Genomic DNA, 22476 nt, shown 5'->3' on the forward strand with positions numbered 1-22476 from the left:
AAAGAAATTATTCTTTAGGAAAAAAGGCGACTATAATTTATCATATTGATACCAGTATAATAATTCTTTGTTCTTGGTGCAGTGCTCTCTGAGTGAGACAGATTATTGTCCACGTTGATACTATCTGTCACTTAACCCTTGGTTTTTAGCTTTATGGACAGGGCAGAGGTGGTGCATTGCTGGGAGCTCTGAGCAGGTATGAGGCTGGTGATGAAATATGATGATAGATTAGGGTAAGTGAACCCAGGGTCTAGCTAGCAGCTTTCAAAGTTTCAGATTCAGCTTTCCTCAATTCCTTCTTCAAAAACTGGAATAGTAATGTGGGCTTTCTGAAAGCAGCAATGTGTGCTTGAGTCGGAGCCGCATAGTGAGGGCTTTCATGCAGCTGCCAGTCAGGGTCAGGCAGGTGCCTGCACTCAGTGGGGTTTCCTGCATGGCTGAGGTTTACTGCTTGGGGGTTAAGACTTCAGATCTAGGAACACAGTTTGTTCATATTCCAAAATAGTAACCTTGCAGTCCATAGTGCCTGGGGGGACTTAGGGCTCCTGGAAGACTCAAAGCCTGATCCTGCAGTCTTGGGTACTAGGAGGGGGTTGTGAGTGTGTGTCTCACACTGTGGACAAATGTGGTCCTAGTTTGATGCTGTACACTCATTCTTTCAGGCATATCGTGAGCTCCTTTTCTCCAGTTTCAGTAGAATTATTTATTAAGAAATGAAGATGCTGTTCCTTAGAAGTAGAGATAATTGGCACGGACGCCAGGTTTCTACCAGTCTGTCATTTTCTGCTAGTTTTACATTTGCACTGATGTTTTCTGGATAGGCAAAGCTGTATTTCTTGTGGATAGCTCCTATTTACATGCAAATTTAAATGGGATGCAATGTTTAGAAATTTGGAGGGCGTGACTGAATCTAGGATAACGTGGTGTTTATGATCAGGGGAGCCAAGGGGAAATTTTCTGGCCTCAATAAAGATTTTATTTTTTAACACTGGTGCAGTGCCATCTATTCCGGTAGACTGAGTTTTGATTTATATGTGTGTAAATGAAACTAGCACCAGGCCAATCTCCTCCGTGAGCCCTTTGGAATTAAGAATTAAGTTATGCGTAGGCTATAGGAGGATAAGAAGGAGACAGCATATTATTAGCCTGAGTTATCTCCTCGCACGGTGAAGCAATATGGTGAAGGAAATGTTCTCTGTCAGCTCTAGTGAATCTTCCGGCTGAAGACATCAATCTGCTTTGGAGCCAAGACAAGCAGTGCTCTGTGCTCTCTGCAGAGGGGGAAACCCGAGCTGCCTTGGGGGCCTGCATTTCTAAAGACATCTACTTTTTATTTGCCCTCTGTTTAAAAACCTACTCAAATATTTCCCTGTTCTGGGGCACATCCAGGGCTCATAACAGCAGCAAAATGTTTCCAAGGGACAGCCCTGTGTGTTTGAGCAGCTCCTTAGAGCTGCCTGAGCTGATGAAAGGTGCAAGGATCAGTAAAACAACTGAAGTGCCTCTAATAATTAGTTCAGTGATCAGGGCTTTATAAAATTAAAAGAACAATGCAGGGGATGGCAAAGTGTAGCAATACGCACTCTTAGATTTATTTTAAGCTCTTCTCTGATGACCTATGGCACTGCGTTTATTAGCTCCTCTGACTAGGAGTAGTGTGAAATTCATTTTGTTGATTGATAGGAATTAAACCCTAGAGCTCTGCTTTCTGTTATATGATCCTAGCACAAAAGAAGCTTTTGAGGATAATTTTTTTTCTGGAAGCTATTGTAGATCTGCAAAAATAGCCATGTAGTTTAAAAATAACACTAGGGACTTAGTACTAATTTTAGTAACTAAATATCTGGTGCTATCTATAAGATTTTTTTCCCACCTTACACTTGTATCAAAATACTGCTGTAAAAAATGAAGTGAAGCTAAGGGGGCTAATGGAGGTTTAGTATTTTCTTCAGATATAATTTGATTTATTTTTTTTTTTAAATGCTAAGTGTATTTTGGATAAAAAAGCTCATTAGGAGCATGTAACTGACATGAATGCTGGTGAGTTTAAGAGCCTTTTACCACTCGAAGGCCAGTTCAAATCCAGCCTCCATTTTACATGGTATTGGCACATGATATTACTGTGTTAGGAGTTGGGGGTCTCCCATGGAAATAGTTGGTGGCTTCCAACCTCATCACTCCATTTTGCTTCCTGTGGCCGTTTACTGGCCACCTCAGGATCAAGCTACATGTTCACCTCTTGTTGGAGATCAGCTCTTTAAAGGAGCATCTCTGATTTCCTTCTAGCTGCAGTAACAACCTGTTGAGAAATTTTATTCCTGTATAAATGGACAGTGACTATAATTGTTGTTGATATTATGCAGTAAGTGTCTACAGCTGCCAGTCCAGCAAGCTCAACAGTTTACCAGAAGCTGCTAGAGAAAAATGGACTTCCTAGAAGTGCAGGGGGAGCAACCAGAGCTGTCAGAGCCTGGGGAGCAGAAGCTGTGAGGAAAGATTGAAGGTGTTGGGGATATTTAGGTTAAAGAGAGGGAAAGGAAAAGTTGTATGTTTACAATTCAATATGCAAGACTGAGCTCAAGGAAACAATTCTAGTCTCAGTGTGCATGGCAAACAAAAGAAAAATAAATTAATTAAAATAATAGATTGAAGAAGTGAAGCAGGTTTCTGTAGCATCTCCATCTTAGAAACCCTGTTAGAAGGTGTACCAGGAATGGCCCAGATTTATTTTTATGCCTCTCTTGCAGCAGAGGGATCAAACCAGCAGCCTCTCCAGCTCTTGTAACAGTATTTTGTACAAATCTGTGGTGGTTTTGTTGGTTTCTCTTTTTCTTTCTTTCTTTCTTTCTTTCTTTCTTTCTTTCTTTCTGTCTTAAGATTTTAATTTCCTATGCTTATTTTCAGTCCCTGGATTATTTCTTTTTTTATTATTAATCCAAATCTGAGGTAAATGGGAGTCTTCTGTATCAGTTTCAAAAATTACTTCCTGCTTTCATTGCCTGTTGCTATTTTCCTGGATAGTGTAAAGACCAATCTTGCGCAGCACTGAACGTAAAGCAAATGTTCTTTACTGCTCTGCCCTCTGTGAGAGCTGAGAGCACTCTCAGGCTGGTTCCAGCTTGGTTAGCTGCTGCCCTGCTCTGCCTTCCACCTGGATAACAATGCAGGTGTTTTCAGACTGGTTTTGTGATGAACAGCACAAATAGCATGACACAGAGCTTTGTATACTTAATGTACTGTGAATTGCACAGTTCACCTAGCCTTTTTCTTCTAAAGACTAGTAAAAGGCAGCGTAAGCTGGTCTCTGCATGGCACTGCTACAAGTATTCATCAGGATTTTCTGTTTGGTCTAGCAGAAGTATCTCTCACCTCTCTGTTGTGAAAGAAAGGCAAAGTAGAGTAACAATGTTAATATTGAGACAAACACAGGGAAATGTCATTGTATTGTTTCAGAATATTACTTCAGGGACTCAGATAAATAAATAAAATAAATGCTGATGTTATTTCAAGACTGAATTCCTTTTCTGAAGTAAATTCCTTTAAGGACATAGAAAATACTTCGCAAATCCTTTTTTGAGTTGTTTGACTTTTATCCAAAAATATTTGCACCATTTTGGAATACCAGAAAATCTGTTCTCTTTTTTTCATATTAACTTTCTACACTCTTAAGTGGTAGTTTACTCCATTTTATTATATATTACTCATATTCCAATAAATAATTGAAATTATTGATTGCCTCATGCAGAGAAACTAGGATTTCAACTTGTCATTGTGTCTTTAAGTGTTTCTATTCAACACTCAACATCTGCTTAATTTAAGACTGTAAATTTGCAGTTGAAAACAGTTAATATGAAAGAATCCCTCATTTATTGTCTGAATTATTTCCAATGCAATTATTCTTTTTTACAGGGTAGGGGATCCAGTTTTTTCATTCTGCCAGCTGTGAAGGCTCATGCTGAGATTTCAAATTCATATTGAGTTCTTGTTCATCTAATATCTCCAACATAAAAATTCTCCAGCAGGTTACTCATTTGAAGATTTAGGGTTGCTGAGGTAGCCATACAGGCCAAGTTTAATGTACAAAGCAAATGCACAGGTCTGGAGGAAAGTTCCTTTTCCCAGCACTGTGCTGCTTTTCCAGCCCAGTGAGAGCTCAGTCATGCCTTCTACAGCAGAGTCAGTGGATAGGGCTCAATAAGGGGACACATCCAATGAAATAAAAGGCCATCACTTTACTTTGTGTTCTTCCAAGGCAACAAAGCAATGGCCTCTACCCTGTCCAGGTACAATGCCTTTTGGTTTTACTAGTCTGGCCCTTTTTGCTCCAGCACTATCCTCCCAGCTGTGGGTTGTTTCTCCTCACCACAGGCAGCACATCAGGCTGCAAGTTCAGAGCAGCCAGGAGGACAACAGTGAGGGGAGTCCTTCTCAGCCCCCATCTTCCCAGGTCCACTGCACAGAAAAGAGTCTCTAGGCTGCTGCTGCTAAGCCATAGCTCCACAGCATGGTGATACATCTGGCTTCTCTCCTTCTCATTCAAAAAACAGGGACTGGAGGGTTCCTAAAACCCTCTGATCAGGGGTAGAGATGCCTGTGGCAGTGTTTCCCACCAAAGGCATGGCCAAGGAGGGTTTGTCTGGCTCTGTCCAAGCCCTCAATCTGGGGATTAGATCAGTACTGTTCCTCCTTGCTAAACAGCTTTTGCATGTTGATTGTACCAATATTTGCTGCCTGGAAGAAGGATCTAAGGAGATGGAGAAAAGGCAGAAACTGTTAACCTAGGGTATATTGTGCACCCGTTCACTAGTGAGGGAGCTCATGAGCACCACAACCTGCTATAAATTTTAAGCAGAACTTCATTTTCTCCATCCTCTTCCTCGGTGGCTCTCTGACAAGTGGTTTGTGAGGCTCTGCAGCACACTTTGCCGTGCTGCCCTCTCTGCCCTTTCCCATGCAAGTGAGGACTTGAAGCTGTTGTGTGCTCCTCGTGGGCTTTCAACCATCAGATCTGTGGCTCTACAATACTCCCAAGAGGTCCAGGCATCAGTGACCTGGAGACTTCCATGGAGAAGGCAGGCTTGTGCTAACGTGAGCAGTCACTCAGAAGAGCTAAAATGAGGGAAGAGAGACCCTTTGTGGGAGCGGTGCGGGGGGGTGGAGCTGGCACCAGCCGCGCGGTTCCCTCCCGTGGCTGTCGCAGAGCAGGCAGAGCTTCAGCCCATCCCAACTTCTCTTCTTGGCCACCTCTTTCCTACGGTTTTTGCAGACACTGTAAAATGGTTTTTGTCTCATCCCAGCATGAGTGCTTGTGTGCTCATCAGTAACTCCGGTTTGTGCTACATGCTTTGCACTCCCAGAACTTGCTATAATTTTGAAGTGTCTTATGCAGCTTTCTTCACGGATGTCATCAGAAGCAGGAAGACAACTGCTGTGTTTGCAGTCTGCTTTCTAATGGGGATATTGTGAAAGGTATCTTAATGTCAGTGGAAAGCCCTTCTAAACACCCATGGAGAATGGATGAGACCTTTGATGTGTGCCAGTATGGAGCAAATAATGGAAGACATAGAAATTAAGTCACCTTGGAGTCATCTCAGTCTAGACTGCCTGGTCCTTATCCTTACCAGATGGATGGAGGTGTTGTGGATGCTGCTCCAAAGTCTGGACTTCCCAGGGCACAGCTCGAGTAGGAATGAAGATGTACTTTCAGGAATATATTACTAATGTTGTCTCCAAATGATAAAAAGCTTACACAATCATGCGGTCTGTCAGTCACTATTTAAACCAAATCTGTCAGAGAAGACTCACAACAATATTAAATTCCTACAAAATTAATGAGAATAGACAGCAGCATCAAGGAAAAAGACCTAATTAGTGTCCACAGAGAGGGAAAGGTTGTCTGAACTCAGCCCTTCTTAGAGACTGGAGTTAGAGAGGTTATCTCCAAATCATGCAAGAGGAAAATTTGTTATCAAATATTACAAAATCAATATACAAACCACTAGCAAGGGTTTGGCAGTTCCAGTGCTCATAAAAGTGCATGCTAGTTTCTGATATTAGAAAACTGGATTATACTAAAATAGAACAATGACCAATTCATGTTAACATATGGTATTGAGCAGACTGATGCTCTTATGGCATGGAAAGTACGGGTTGGCACTGGCAAAACTTGTCTCAGAGTTTGGGATGCTCAATTCTCTGCTGTTTGCAAAGGGACTTGGTATCCAAGTTTGGTAGGCAGTTGTAAATCTCATCAGTGGTTTCTCCTCATTTTCCACAAGGTGCTCCTAACCAAGTCAGTCTGTGGTATTTTCTGTTTTCCTTGTGGATCCTGGTGCTGCTCCAGAGTTCCTGTGGATCCCGTAACACTGTGTGCAGCAATACATAATTGTGCCTGTGTGGTGTGAGCCTATTGGGCTACTTCGACTAAGAAAAAATAAAGAGAGAGATATACTTTAACACAAAACAAAATCATAAATTCTAAAATTTCTCCTTCCACCCAAGTAAAGGCAGAAAAGTGTAACTCAAACGTGCTTTTGACTTGGCAGATATTGTCTGGTCTGCTCCATGTGCCACAGTGTACTTTTCTGCTATTAGCAAGGGAGCTTGCAAGGTTTCCCTGACTGTGTACACAGGGCTTTATTTTATGTCTAAATTTAAAGAGAAACCTTAGTCTCTGGAGAATTTTCCATTGATGTAATATTTTAGGAAGTTCCTTTGTGGTACTTCATGAAAAAGCCAAAGCACCAGAACAGCTTTCCCTTCTCCTGCAGCTGCATTCAGGGAAATATCCTTCATCTCTTCCACGAAACCCCACTACAGTGCAAACATGAGAAAGGAGGGACCTGCTGCAGGCTCAATACAGTATTTACAAAGGACATCTCTGCTGAATGGTCCTTTTGGTTAAAGTAATTGAATAGAAATTATAGCAGAGCATTGGTTTTGTAGAATAATTGCATCTCTCTCTGAAAACTGTAAGAGCATCAGTAGTTCATCTCCAGCCAAATACCAGCTGCTTTTATATGCCTTTCCTGTGCACTACTCAGGTGTGTATGTGTTCATCTGATGTTCATCTCTCCTCTACCACCATGTTTCCCACCGGAATAAAAGAATTGGTAATCTCTAATATCTATGCAGTGATATTAGCACTTTATCTTTTACCAGAAGGGTGGTAAATTTTGATTGATTATTTATTTGAGCATCTGGCAAGACAGACACTTCTGCTATTGATGCTGTCATTGAGGATCAAATAAACATTACTTTTTTGAAATTTAATTTGAAGGTAATTTTTAATTACTCATTAAAAACCTTTGCTTGATAAAATTAATTTTTTTTTCCTCCCCTAGACCTGAACCAGGGTCCAACATTCAAACAATTATTAAACCTGTTTAAGAAATAGAAATAATAAGAATGCTAACACAGCATTAATATGGAGATGCTGGGATCCTTTGTAGGAACTTTGTGGCATTGTAGAACACACACTGTACCCAGACGAGGGGCTACAATACTTTGAAACTCCAGGGAGTGCTTTCAAATTCTCTCTGCAAGTTAACATTCTGCAAAGCGTGGTAAATGACTTTGATGATCCTGAGGGATGACAAGCAAAATACTTTGTTTCAGGTCAAGAATGAATGCTGTATTCTGACGTGCTCCTTCATGGTATTAAGAAGTTCCGTGGGCAAACATTACATCTCACTAGAAGGAAAAGTTTTTTCCCTTAGAGAGCTCTAAATGGGCTTCCTGTACATGTTTCATCTACTGTGCACTTACACTTTGTGTGCCACATGAAAAAGGCATACCATCAGTAAGAGTGGATGGAGACTTCTGTATTCCATATTTTCAAATATTCTTTATATTATTGTAAGCTATACCTTTAAAATAGTCTCCTACCATTCCTCTTTATTTGCATTTTAATTTAATGCTTGTGAAAGATCATCTGCAAGACAGGCTTATGGTACTGATCACTGCTTTCTCTTTTCAAAGTACCAGCAACATCCCTGGCTGGGATGATTTAATAGGTCTCTTCTGTCTCAGTCTTCTGTGATTCAGCAGTTGACAGCCCTAGAGGCCAAAGTCCTCTGCTAATGCAGCAATGCAAATTTTTTCTTCCTTTACTTATGTGTTGTGAGTCAGTCCTAATTGGAGACTAAATCTGTATTTCCTTTTTAGTAGCCTTTGTATCTCTGCTTAGAGCACCAACTAAGGACTATGTGTATTAGCAGCTCTGCTTGTGTCTTTGGTGATCTTTGTAGATGTTAATCAGATAGGAGCCTCAGGTTTCATTTAGGCCACCCATTTAGGTCACATTCGTGCTAAGACAGGTGCAGTCCTGGAGCATCAGGGAAGACAAACAGTCAGAGCTTCCTGAATTTTAGTTCTGGAATTAACATTCTCCCCTGTTTTAATTTTATAACTTGAATTTACCGTTCCATACGGGAGATATCTTACAAAGGTTTGAGAAAAGAAATTAGGCTGATATATTTCAATCTTGAAGATAGAAAACCCTGAAGTAGTTTTATTATAGGTATGCTGCATGAGGTGGAAATGCAGGTCCCTTTAACAGTACACTGATTACAGCTCTCATTTCTGGGAAGGAGAGACTTTAAAGTTGCATTTCTCAATACTGTCTCGGGAGCACTGCATAAGAAGTTGACCATGTACTGTGTCACCTCCTGACCTTAGAAAATGCATTTGATAAAAGTGTCTTATTACAAATATACCATTTTGCCATGCGGTGAGCCTAGGGAGTATAAGAACTTACAGAAAAGCTGTCACTCCAAAACACAATCTAAATAAAAAGCAGGTACCTGATAAACAAATGGCTGATCTTACACATGGGAAGAATGGCTGGAAATGCTGCCTTGTTAATAAACTGTTAGTCTAAGAATTAATCAAATAGGCAATATGCTCTTTTCCTTTAAGACTCCTTTTTCCACCATTCTTAAGACAGCTGACCTCTTACAATACTGATTAATCACATCCAATTTTGTGGTTATGTCTTCCTATTTCTTCATTCTTCTGTTTCTACAACATTTGTAATTTAGTTCAGAAACTGCATCTGGAGAAGCAAACATCTTTGGGATCACAGATTAGTTTAGACTTTGCTTCCCACGGGAGATTTGTGGGTAGGAGCTGCAATTCCACTCCAAAATATAATTAAAAAGCAGATACATTGGAAAGCAGCAGACAATCTTACCCATAGGAAGAATGTCTGGAAGCTTGGCTTTGTTAATGAACTGTTAGACTAGGAATCAAATACACAAGCGATATCTGTGGGTTTTTTAGCACTTCTTTCTTCTCCATTCACAAAGCAGAACTCAACTGTTGTATCGTTCCACACTCACCAGCCTTACTGGAAATCTCAGTTTCTTCTTAATTGTAAGAACAGCCACCCCGATGACTTTGCAGTGCCAGATGGTATGTGGTAGGTGACAGGAAAATAGGATCATCTAAAAAGGTTTCCTGGGATTTTCATTTAGGAATGAATTCTATAGGACACTTCATCTCTGTAGTTTTATGGACTGTTAAATTGTGTCTGTGGTATATTAGCATCAGCAGCATGTTTCTGATGACTTGCTGGGCACTACTAATTATATGAAAAAAGCTTACATTTTTGTTAGGTAAAATCAACTCAGTACCTTTCAGAAATAGGCCACTTGAGGATCCACCTGCTCTAACTTTGACAGTAGGTTTGGAAATATTTGCCTTAGTGAATAAGATGCTAATTGTCCTCATATTAAAAAATATATTATATATTTCATACATCCCAGTGGCACTTGCAAAATTAAAGCAGACATGTTTGAATAAGGTACAGAAAAGTGGAGCAATATAAATCAAATAAATGTATTGGATACAGTATCAGTGCAAAGTTGTCTTGATCTCCACTTCTGGGCTTTTAGAATTAGTGAGTCAGTATTTGCAAAAGCTGAAGTCCATCTTGCCAACATTGTGCCCACTTAGAGGTAATTGACATAATTGTTTTTCCAAATGAAAACATATTTTTTTCCTTTTTTGTCAGAGGACGCAAATGCACAGAAGAACTTTAACTGTGTTCATGCTGCCTTAAAAAGATGCCAAAAGTCAGATATGTAATTAGGGTTTCTGTTAAAAGTCTAATTCCTGCACCTGTGAACATTTTTTTGGCACACAGCTTTTTAAGTCTTTGCTTTTCTTCTCATATTTCTCATATTCTTGGACAAGAATTAAGTTTCTTTTCAAAGGAAATAGTCAAAGATCTTCTGGTGTGTATATTGCTCTCTGTCTAAGTCCAACACAAAAAGGCAGTTCCCTCTGCTTTTGTTGTTGAGTGAAATACTCTAAAGCATAATATTAGACCCTGTTTTATTTAATACATGATTACTCATGGCAAAGCTCCTTAATATCTTTCAGGATGAAAGATGATACAGTAGGTTATGACAGCAATCTTATAATGTACATTTCTTCTTTCAGTGCTAAAAGTAATGTACAGGGCACTTTATGTTTTGCATCACATAGATTCAAATACTGGTCAAGTTCTAATAAAGCTAATGATAAACTGCTTTAGTTAGGTGGGGCAGAGAGAAGAGCAAGGAAGATGAGATGAGGTAGTAAGGTTTGGGGTTTTTTTGGTGGTTTTTAAAGTAGTTGGAAACAAATCAATATATCAGGTAATTTTATGAGTGGGTCTGGACTGATTTATCAAACCATTAGTTTTTCCTACCTTTGACAGGTGCCTCCTTTCAAAATCACTGGATTCATCTGTTAGTTCTTCCAGGCTACAGCTGGCTTCAACATAATCTGAATGCACTGGAAATATTTATCTGCTCTGCAGACAGAGTCAAGCAAGGAAGGTATCTCAAAATGAAAACTAGAGACAGTTTCTCTAGCCAGCCATTCACCAAGCCTAGGACTTTTCCACAACTCTTTTACATCTCTTACATGACACAACAGAGATATTTATTTATTCTGTAAATTGCCCAGGGCATAAGAAAGAAGTCATCAAAATGGAAACAAGCATTCACCATATCTGCTCTTAGTCACAAATGTGAGGAGGATATCAATAATTTTTTAGGTTAAGAAATTAGTTTACTAAAATTAACTTGGAAATTGATGCAAGTGGTCAACTGAAGCAGTAAAAGGCCTGCCTGGCCTGCAGGCTTCTACTTCCCATGTCCTTCTCCTAATTCTTGTTTAAGGACTGTGATCCTCCTCCAGAAAAGCAGTAAAGTGTATACAAAGTGCATCTATACCCGCCAAGTGTAAACATGTGCTTTATGCACCATCTTAATTGCCTAATCAAGCTCCCTATATTGTGGGGCACAACCACACAAACAGGAGGCAGATGGAAGATATTTTTATCAGACAGACCACAAGATTAAAGAAGCATGGTCATTGGACATTGATGTCCTTTAAAAGCCTAGTGTCAGGATATGACTGCATCCCTGCAGCATCCCTGCTGTGTTACAGCTCAGGCAGTAACCAGTGTCATAAACTTGGACTCAGTCCTACCTCTTTATCCACAACCTGTGTGTGCTTGCTTGACGGACATTGTTAATGATTTCATCAAGCAAGCACACACAAGTGCTTAGATCAAAGAAGGCTGAAACAGTTATTCAAGTTTGGAATTAGTAATCAGAGAAAATGCATGAATAGTCAGTTGCTTTTAGAGTTCTTAGTTTTGTGGGTGATTTTAACATTAAAGTACTATGAACTGGTATAGCATCACTCTCTTAAGAGACCAGTGCCATATTCTTATTATTTTCAAGTAGTAGGGAAAAGGTTTGGTCTATTTTACTTATGTTTTCTATGCTGTTTGTAAAACATGTCATAGCAACAGAAACTTTTATCTATTTTCCCTAGTTTTATATCATAAAGCACTTAAAATTTTATATTAGGCTAGTGCTCCTGTGGTTTCTACATAAAATCCAAAATAGCTGTGTTTTTTTCAATCTTTCCCAATATAGGCTTTTACTATTAGCTGTCTGATTATGCTGTGAGTAATGCTTTTACTCCACACACGAAAAAAGGAGCAAAATCCTTGATGATAATTGAAGGCCTATATATTTGGCCAGGTACTTGCCTGGTCCTACTTGTAAGCCTGAACTGTACAGCATGGTCATCAGCATGGAAAGAGCTTGTGTGAGTTATTCAGGACACCGACAAACATTTTATCTACAGGTTTGGTGGCAACGTTAACAGCAATGAAATAGTTAAGAATCCTGGTATTTAGGCAGTCAGAATTGGCTTTTTAGTTAACACCCCAATAAGATGGAGGGTGCAAGTTCACTGTTCTCCTGGTCTCATTGTTTCCTTCCACTAGCTATGGGCTCAGCAAGACAAATGTGCATTAGTTTATATTGTCAAGGCTATCTTTGCAAGCAGATGGGCTGGAAATCTAATTAAAAAACCCAAAAGCTTTGATTCTGGCAAAAAAATAGCAAAATCAGTGGGACGACCCTAAATCCTCTGAATTAAATGGATGCTTTATGTCACTGCAGTTCTATTGTCCCACTTTATAAATAAAATATGATGGGCTCTACTTCCACATAGACCCATAAATGTGTTCATTTATGAGTTTAATAAAGCATGTGTATTCAGTACAATTAGATAAGCATATGTATAGAACAATAAATGCTCCCTATATAAAATCAACACATGTGTAACAGAATATAGCCCGGCATGGATAAATAAGCACATGCTTAGATTATTAAGTGATCTCTCTTAAGCTTGTGTGAATTAACCATGAAGTGGCTGTGACTTTTTGCAATTTGTAATTCTCTTGCAATTATATATCCTACCTGTGTCTGAAAATGAGGTATATAGAATATATTAATTGGAAGAATGAATTAGCCTCAATAAAGAAAAGTGTAGTAAGACACTTTTTACAGAAGTCAAAAAGAGAGGTAGAGTTGAGCACAGAACACAGAAAGACAAGAAGGAGGTGAGCAACCCAGCTGGGGTTGCCTGACCCTCACTCTGATCCCCTGGATTGCAGTGCTGCAGCCAGATGTCAAAAATGAGTAAATTGTGAAGCTGTAACTGAGGGAAAATGCTTACATTTATTCGTGTTGTCTTAGCGTCAGGGAGTTACACTTAATAGGCTTCTCTCATGGTGGGTGATGTGTCCAATGTGAGGCTAAAGGTTTGCAGAGCACCTGTGAAATGCTCTCTGTTGTTTCTCCCCAGTTGCTGTCAGAGGGGTGACTATGCTGGTTCAGAAGCAAGGTTCTGCTGCTACAGAAACCTGCTGCATTAGGCCCATTTCTGCACAGGGTGTTGCACTGCATCAGTTTCATTCACAGGTAGGAAAACGTTTAGTCCAGTGGAGCAGATGTGGCCTGCGACATATCTCTGATGTGTCTCTTCCAGATCAATTGAGCCACATGATGTAGGCCAAATACCCTTCGGTGCAGTGCTCCATGAATCAGTTCTAGGATTTTTATTACTACAGGCTGGCTGCTATTTACAATCAGTTGTAAGAGTTTTCTGACTGGCAGATTCCTATCATTCCTATCCTGGCACGTGTTAATTCTCTATATAATTTTCAGGTCTGGCAGCAGGAAAAGCGCTGCCTGGGGTCTGCAGTTCCTGAGAAGATGCACATTCACATGTGGCACTTGTAGATGGACTTGTCTCTGAAGTTTTATTGTGTGTTTGATAGAGAAGCAATATAGCTAATAGGGGAAAGGGAGCAGGCAGTAGAAATGAGGCAATTACTTTTCAGAGCATTTATCTGAACATGCTTTAGTTGATTAAAACAGTTGCTCTGGGTTTTTCCAATTAGTGGTGACTGATGGGAAGAGGTACTGATGGAGAACTGAAATTCTTAGTGGTCATGGTGGAAATTCAGGAACATAAGGGAAGCAACCCTAAAACTGTGTTGGCATGACACCAATATGTGAATTCCCATCAGGATGGGAAAGTGCCTTGGCATGGTTAGGGGTGGGGTTGTGGGGGAAGACCACACACAGGCATCTAGGGAGCTCAGGCTCCTACAAAGGTGACAGCATCTGAGGCTGGAGAAATAACTCAAGTACTCTTGGGAAGACAGGCAGAGTGTTAACTCAGAGACTCAGTTGAGATCTGCACAGTTATTGCCAGGTTTTCCTTCCATTATTCTACTGTTGGATTGATCTTTTCTCTCCAGAAACTTTTTATATCCAGCTTTCTTACTCTGGGGGTCAACAGTGTCTTTTGGGTCTTCTGTTCCTTTTGAAATACCAAGTTACTAACTTGTTTGTGCTGAGTTTGCATGAGTGATTTTGATCTACCTCGCTTTTATGTCTCCATACAAATAATAAGGGATAACTTACATCAAGCAGCTTCATTGGAAAGACTTAGTCCCCCTTGCTAGAGAGAGCCTGGCCTAGCTAGGAGAAAGAGTCAGAAAAAAATCGGATGTGAGCTAGATGTTTTGAATCTGAATTCTGAATACCACACCAGTATTCACTCTCTCCTGAGAACTCAGTAAAAAGGACTTTTCTCCTCTCAGTGGCATCATGGTAGTTACTTGAAAGAATTAATAAAGTCTGCTGTGTAAAGGAATACACAAAAATTTATTTTGCAAGTGTATCTTAAAACATAAGTTGACTCTGTAGCTTCAGAGCAAGCCCTTCTAGATGTAATACCACAGGCAGCCATCACCCAGCCTGGCACAGCAGGAAGTATCTAACTGATAACTGAACTATTGTGGATAAATCCTTGTGCCTACAAAGACCTACTTTGTTTTTATATGGGAAAGAAAAGAAAGGAAAGAAGGGAAGGGAAGGGAAGGGAAGGGAAGGGAAGGGAAGGGAAGGGAGAGGACCACTGGTACATTAGTCATGGTCAGTCCTCTTTGTCCAACCTAGGGAAAATGGAGGCACCACCTTTTAAATCATACACTTATAATGAGAACTCAAATTCTCACATAGTGTTTCAGCATAACAGCCTCACTACAGGGACCACACAGTGTTTCTGGGACGTAGTGAGCGGCCCTTCCTCCTAACAGACGCACTTGAACCAGTGTGTGCTGTTAAATAAAATGAGTTTGTGGACTCCAGCCAAAATCTTCTAAGCCTCAAAGAGTGGTTATATCACTTCTGCTTGGGAGATAAAAAGTGCAAAGAAAATCTCATATGGAACTGCAGTGGCAATGGACAGAAGATAAGTTATTTATTTGTGGAAAAATCTGCTGTTTTGAAGTTTAGATTTTTAAATGAGGTAAAATCAAAAAGCTTAGAAATTTCTCACCTGTATGATGTCATTCAAAATATTAAAATATTTTGTTTGGATAAAATGCAAAGTTTTTTTCTGCTTTTTTCCCTCTTTTTTTTTTTTTTAATGTCTGATCAAAAAAAAAAGGAACAAAAAGAAGAAAAGACATTTCATCCAAAAAGGCCTAAAGAGAATATATTTGCTGTTATAATGCCTTTTTTCAATTTTTAATTCAGTACACACTTTCATGACAACCGGCACTCATCATGAAGCATCTTATTTTGAATTAATATATTAATGCAAGAAATGTCAATTCTACTTAGAAAAAGTTATTTTAGAGTCTTTGGATAGTATTTTTTTCCTATATTTTCCTCATCGAAGAGCCTTGGAGTGAGTGTGCTTGTCCCAGAGTGGTTATACCTCCTTACATCAGGATTGCATTTGACATGGTGTCTGCCTCTGGACCCACATTGGATTTCACCAGGTGCTGCTGCCTGGTGTCTAAACTCCCATTAATCATTCTTTGCACTAGCCAAATGTGTTTGCAGGCTTATTTATGCCATAAGGGGTCTTTCCACTATGGGTAACTCTGCCTCACACAACACATTTCAATTAAATGTATGTGTTTGCTGTCTGGATGAAGTATCCTTTTCTTCATGTGAAATCTGGCAGCTTTGACCATAGACTAAACTTTATAGCAACTGTTTGTGAAGTGGACTTCATGGTCTCCTTGCTTTAACTACAAAAAAATGCTTGAAGGGCAGGCAAAAAGGTATATATTTTTTTTTTAGATCTTACGGGTTTGGCTGTGCTATTCACAACAGTATGTATTTCTTTCTCACCTGAAATCCAATAGAGCTGAATCTCCAAACATATTCTCAATAGCCTCTGCTCATCTAAACCTTTTCAAGGATGGTGTGTTTATATTTCAATACAACTCTAATATTTGTTTTTTTCCAGAAACTGTCAATAACATATAATTTTCATTTACTGAAGTGTTTTTCTTCTGTTTCTGCTAACTCATCTCAAATACAAGACTTTAAATGCTCCAGAGACAGTTGAATGGTATTTACTGTTCAAATGTTTCTTTGTTGTAGTAACAGATCTTTAAATATAGCCCTGCTTCAACAAAAACAAAGCCCTGATTAATTTCATATTCATCTCAGCAGCTGTTTCAAGGAAGACCTGCCAGATATTGATCCAAATATAGTAGATGTGCAACAACAAAAGGGAAGAGGGTAAATGGGTTTGTATGAAGGCATCATTTACCAGCAGAACTTAATAGGAATGTGAAAAATTATAGTATTAGTCCTCCAGATTTGGCTTTAGCAGCTGCAATCATGCATTCTTGGACACAGCTGTGTTTTATATCTCTGCTATTTGAATGAAGACAGGAAGCTTCTCAAATACTGTTTGTTTGCTCAGTTAAATAGGAGGATGAATGTGTGCAGAGCTCTGGGTCCCAATTGTGGTCCAGGCTGCAATGATGTAGGTCAGGATTTTTACCTGAGTAGAAGACAGCACAACCCAACCCTGCTGAGTCCTGAAAGAGATACCATATGGGACCTGCACCTCTCACAACAGCTCTCAGGTCACAAGATGATGGTTACCATGTTGGGAAAGGTTTTCTTACACCTAGCTGGTGTCTGAGTCTTTCCTAGCTTACGTCATTTTACAACAGAATTGCTGCGACTTCAGAGTAATTTTTCTTAGAAGTAAAAATCAAATACCAAAATAAGTTACTTGCTTGAGAATAGCAGGAGCACCCGTTTTGGCACCGCTTAGCTTCTGCAGAAATGTTTGGGGTTTTTTCTGTATTTCTGTTCCCTCCTGTTGACATGGAGCCAGAGGCGGGGGTTGAATGTGGATATTGTGCAGCCCAGACATCTGCATTCTTGTGCCATTTGCAATCACACCTCATGTCCCCTAAGAGCAGTGGCTGGAAACCAGAGAGAGGAGGTTTGTCTCTGACTGGACCTCGCTGGCTCCAAGTCTTTTCACAACATGTCACTGAAGGTTCTCTAGATTGCTGCTTTATGTCCAGCTCCAGACAGTGTGAAACTGGCTTCAATTTCTTTCTTTCTCCTTTACAAAAGAGAAGTGAGAATGAGTGATTCCTTTTAAGCGCTGAAAGAGAAGAAACAAATTTAGGTCACAGTGAGGAAGAAAAGATTAATTGGAAATGGAGGCTGGATGACTTTTTCTCCTTTAATTACAAAAAAGCATTGTGAAACCAAGTTAGAAAATGTAAGAAGGAAAATTAAGGATGATGTCTGTCTACCAGCAGTCTTTGCAGTAACTGAAGTTCTCTGGTGGGAGCTTTGCATGAATTGTTATTCCAGAGTGATGGAGCTCTCGAGATGTGCATCACTAACTGCCCCGCTGGTCAGTGATGTACCAGAACGCACGGGAGGTGTGAGCATCACCCGTCCCAGCTGACCTAGGATCTTGGAGAAGACAAACTCTCCAACCACAGCAAACAGCCACGGTCACTAGGGGATGGGGGTGACAACTCAGACTGATGGTGTGGAAGTTCAGCGACATACCTGAACAAACCACAGACAGGATGGACAAAAAATTGCAACTGATCAAAACTATTAACATGTAAGTTAGTGAAGCCATCACTGGCATATTTTATTATGGAAACTAGGCAGTGGAGTTAGTTTGGTCTCAGTATGAAATGAGGCTTTTGGGATAACAGTCTGTGCTTGGAGGCTTTCACATACAGATTTTTTCTCCTCTTCCTTTCCTTTTTCCACCCCCAGCTTGTGAATCAACTAGCTGAATAGAGCCACATTTGTCAAAGGAATGATGATCATAGAATCATAGGATGTCTGGACTGGAAGGGACCTTCAAAGGTCATGTGGTCCAATCCCCAGGCCACAAACAGGGCCATCTCCAACTAGATCAAGCTACTCAGAGCTTCATCTAGCCTGACGTTGAATTTCCCCAGGGATTGGGCTTCCACCACCTTTTCCAGTGATCTATCACCCTCATATTAAAGAACTTTTTCCTAATGTCTAACCTAAATCTACCCTTTTCCAGCTTAAAGCCCCTTGTCTTGTCACTACAAACCCTTGTGAATAGTCCCTCCCCTGCTTTCCTATAGGCCCCTTTCAGGTACTGGAAGGTTGCTATAAGGTCGCCCTCGAGCCTCCTCATCTCCAGGCTGAACAACCCCAACTCCCTCAGCCTGTCCTCACAGGAGAGCTGCTCCAGCCCTCTGAACATTTTTGAGGCTCTCTGCTGAACATGTTCCAATAGCACCATGTCCTTCTTGTGCTGGGGTCTCCAGAGCTGGACACAGGACTCCAGGTGAGGTCTCACCAGGGCAGAGCAGAGCAGCAGGATCACCTCTCTCCACCTGCTGGCCACACTGCTTTTGATGCAGCCCAGGATTCGATTTGCCTTCTGGACTGCTGCTGCACATTGTTGGCTCATGTCCAGCTTCTTATTTTCTAGTATCCCCAAGTCTTTTTCCAGTGGACTTCTTTCTAATGTGTCCTTTGCCAGCCTGTATTGCTAATGTTGGTTGCCCCTCCCCAGGTGCAGGACCCTGCACTTGGCCTTGTTGAACCTCATGAGGTTCACCTGAGCCTACTTCTCCAGTCTCAGAAATAATTAAGTTCCTGCATATTTTCTCCTTACAAACTGATGCTAGTAGAGCTACTTGTTATGCTGAGAGTGTCTCCTTACAGGGTTACACTAGCCCTCCTTAAAGGAGATCTTGCTCTCTCTGTTAACAAAACATATTTTGAATGAGATGCTATACATGTGTAGATCTGTGCTTTTAGTGGTCCAACAGGCGTGCTAAATGTGCTTCTTTGTCATTAACTCATGGCTGCAAAATGGGAATAGTGATATTATGTTATTTCAGCTAATCAAATGCTGAAGCTTCTAAATGCCAGAAGCTTTGGCCAAACTTAAGGATGAAAAATACACATAATCAATGACACATATTTGAAAGATTAATCAGAAAGCATGAAGTCCTTTAACTTAGTTGGTACCCAGCAAGCCAGCTCTTGCCAAAGAAAATACAATTTAGAATGTGCCTGAATTAAAGAGGAAATTTGAGAAAATAACCTTACGAAAGTACCCTAGAAACCAAAATAGAGGCATTTATTTTGACAAAATTATCACATCTGCTTCAGAGTTTCAATTTAATGTGTGGGTTGTTTTTTCTTTTAAATCTAGATCATAAGTAATTTTTTCACAAATATTCTATTTTTATTAAACTTAGAAACTGGTCTTTGTCTTTGGTTAAAAGCAATGTAGCAACTGAAATGACATATCAACGATCAAATATTTTGTGCTCACCCTTGCAAATATAGTCCAGATGAGCACAGCCAAAAGGCTGATGGATTGTCCAAATACCTTGATCTGAGTGTTTTCTCCAGTTTCTGGTCAAATGCCAATACCGGAAGAAATTAAGCACCACAATCAACAATAATTGCCATACTAAAATGATTACTTGTGCATAATAGATATGTAGATTGATGTAGTCTTGGGAGTCAGGGATAAGGCACGTCTTGCTCAGACAGTGCAGAGGAAGCCTGGTTGTTACTGATGCTTTTCCCTATCAGTTGCTAAACTGGGAAGAGTTTGAGTTGTGTGTTTTAAAAAATAAATTTAATAAGCATGGCTATATTATTCAAAAGGAACCTAGGGTTATTTCCTCAATACATCTTGAGGTAACCAAAGAAAAATGACTGTCAAAGATGACAAACCTTTACAGATTGCTCTGACTCACCAGAGTTTATGGGTGCTTCACTGTCCACACAAGGCCAACTTTTTAAAGACCTTATCAATGGTTGTAAATATTCAGATATTGCAACTTAAATTTTGTTTTTTTGTTTGTTTGTTTGTTTGTTTTGTTTAACTAAAATGCCTGTGAAGTGTCCCCACATTTATGTAAGCTTTTTGTACTTGCACATAGGTGTTCTGTTCTGGTTTTGCAGAGTATTACTCAATATTTTTAATTATTTGGATTTGCATCTATAGTTTCCTAAAGAGTAATATTTTTTAATTAACTCTAGACAGCTGAAGACTGTAGTATGAGTATAGGTGCCTGGAGATCTCCACCAAAACAGGCTTCTTAGACAAACACAGCATGGCAGATGGTCCCTGCCGTGAAGAGCTTACAATCTAAATAATTTTCTTATCTCCCTCTTGTTTCTCTGAGCTATTAGCATCTGGCTGCTTGCTAGTATGGTATAAGTGCTCTCAAAGGCACTCCTCTCCACGTCCAAAACAGAAACCTCCTTCTCTTTGATTCTTCGTCTCAGCTCTCATTCCAAAGGGCAAGAGGCAGTAGCACCACTACCAAAGCTTCTTTTACAGACTTTTTTTTGGCATTAGTTATTGAAGAATCAGATGTCTGACCTTTCAGCAGTAGGTAAAAGGAGAATAAAAAGATCTCTATTCCTGACAGTGTTTGGAGGTGTCTGGTCGCTCTAGTTTTTCTTTGCACTGACTGCTGTATGTGATGTGCTTTAGATGTGCCAATAATGTTAAGGCAGAGGACCAAGTTTGTTTGCTTTGACTGCTCCTTCCTGGCATTAAGTTGAAAATATTCAAGTTAGAGATCTCTGTGTGTTGGCACAGATGTGCCATCTGTGCACATATCTTTCTAGATAATGGTAACATCACCAAGGTGTTTTCTTTTTAAGTTATATATGTTAATCCAGTGTGAAGGATATGAAGGATATCACTGTCCTTGTTCCAGGCCAGAGAAGTAGCTGTAAGCTATAGTTGTTTTCAGTGAGATATGTAGGAGCTGGATGTTACTAGCAGAAAGAGTGCTTTAAGAATTTAGAGAGGTACAGAGAAAATCATCCTGTGTGTTTGTGCACTGAGTGTGTTCATGTGGAGGTTAAACAGTCTCACAATATCTGCATTATAACCATACTTATCAATATCTGTCCTCAGCATATTTCAGATTCATTCCAGTGGTATCAAGAGTTGCTATTTTAAATTATCTTACAAGTGCCTTTATGTCCACAATATTGGTCATATTTATGTTGGTGGCCAGCTTGAAGAAAGGTCAAAGGTACTATAGTCATATATTAAAAAACATTTCTTGTTCTGTACCTCACTGTGGCATGTACTGTACAAAATATGTTCATGTTCTGCCATGTTTCTCTTCTTTCTCAGTTGCTCTTCCTGTTTTCATCTTCCTTTCTTCTTTTCACACTTCATTTCTTCTACTATCTTCTCCTTCTGTGGAAAAAGTTGTAACCTCCATTCCACCTTAAAAAAAAAAAAAAAGATCAGTAGGTAGATCCTTCTGGCATTTTTTTAGTGCATCACCAATGAATTTTAATCATTTACTGTAGCAATAATATTACTGGGGATGGTGAATTTCACATTTTGTAAAAGTGTTTGAGGCCTAAAGCAGACACCAAAGCTCCCAAGACTTCAATGCCATGATCTATTAGCTGATCAGTCAGAGAAGCAGACACTTCCTAAGTCTCATCAAAAGCTGGATGCTTTAGATGGAGCATGACACTTTTGAGCCATACCTCTTTTTCTGAGGAGCAATACTACGGCCCTAAAAAAGTTATGCTGGAAGCTGTCCCAGTTTGACTTGACTTTGTCTCCTCTGTTCTCCTGGAGAAAAAGGGAAAGTAAGTTTTCAAGTTAATGCCCTAGTGGTTTTGGGCACCATGCATTGCCAATGACCAGGCCAGACAACGGTCTTGAGCTTTTGAGAAGGGAGGAGCACAAGCTGGCACAAAGCTATGACTGCAGATTAAAAAAGATCCTGCCACATTTGGAAGATCAGTCAGGAGGGAAAAGGGCCCCAATTTTAACAGTGCACATGCTGAGTCACAAGGACCTTTCCTTCAGGGAATGACTGCCAGGCACTTTTCTGGAAATTACACTTTTTTAAAAGCCCGTAAAGGGGCCTCTAAAAATGGAGGCATCCAAGGCCAGCAGTGTTAAGGCACAGTACCCTGCTGTTTGGCTTTGGCTGTGGACTGAATTCAATACGTTGGAAGCAGAATTCATTGCACGTACACGTAAATATCTTCTATTCCAATGCATTTGATTCTGTTTTCAACTGTGTGAAAAATATGTTTTCTATGAAAATCTGAATTACTCATACTTGGGAAATATATACATTTCAATTTCATGTAACTTGGATTATGGTAAAAATAATATAGTCTTTCAAATAGCCTTTATGCTCTACTGTCTTTTACCTTTCAATTTGAAGTATGTCATTCCTTGCTTTGCTCTGAAACACTGAACAGCAGCAACAAAGTTCAGTCCCAGTGTGACTGTCCACAATATTAATTATCCTGA

At 39.9% G+C, this 22476-nt stretch overlaps 1 protein-coding gene across 1 annotated transcript in view; it reads left to right on the forward strand.

The window, feature by feature from the left end:
* The window catches only part of LOC103776280 (kalirin-like), a gene marked incomplete at both ends in the record, with an annotated part of 65531 nt that overhangs the window by 15462 nt on the left and 27593 nt on the right, over positions 1-22476 (forward strand).

The sequence above is a fragment of the Merops nubicus genome, unplaced genomic scaffold, assembly GCF_000691845.1.
Source record: "Merops nubicus isolate BGI_N331 unplaced genomic scaffold, ASM69184v1 scaffold37637, whole genome shotgun sequence".
Lineage (NCBI taxonomy): Eukaryota > Metazoa > Chordata > Aves > Coraciiformes > Meropidae > Merops > Merops nubicus.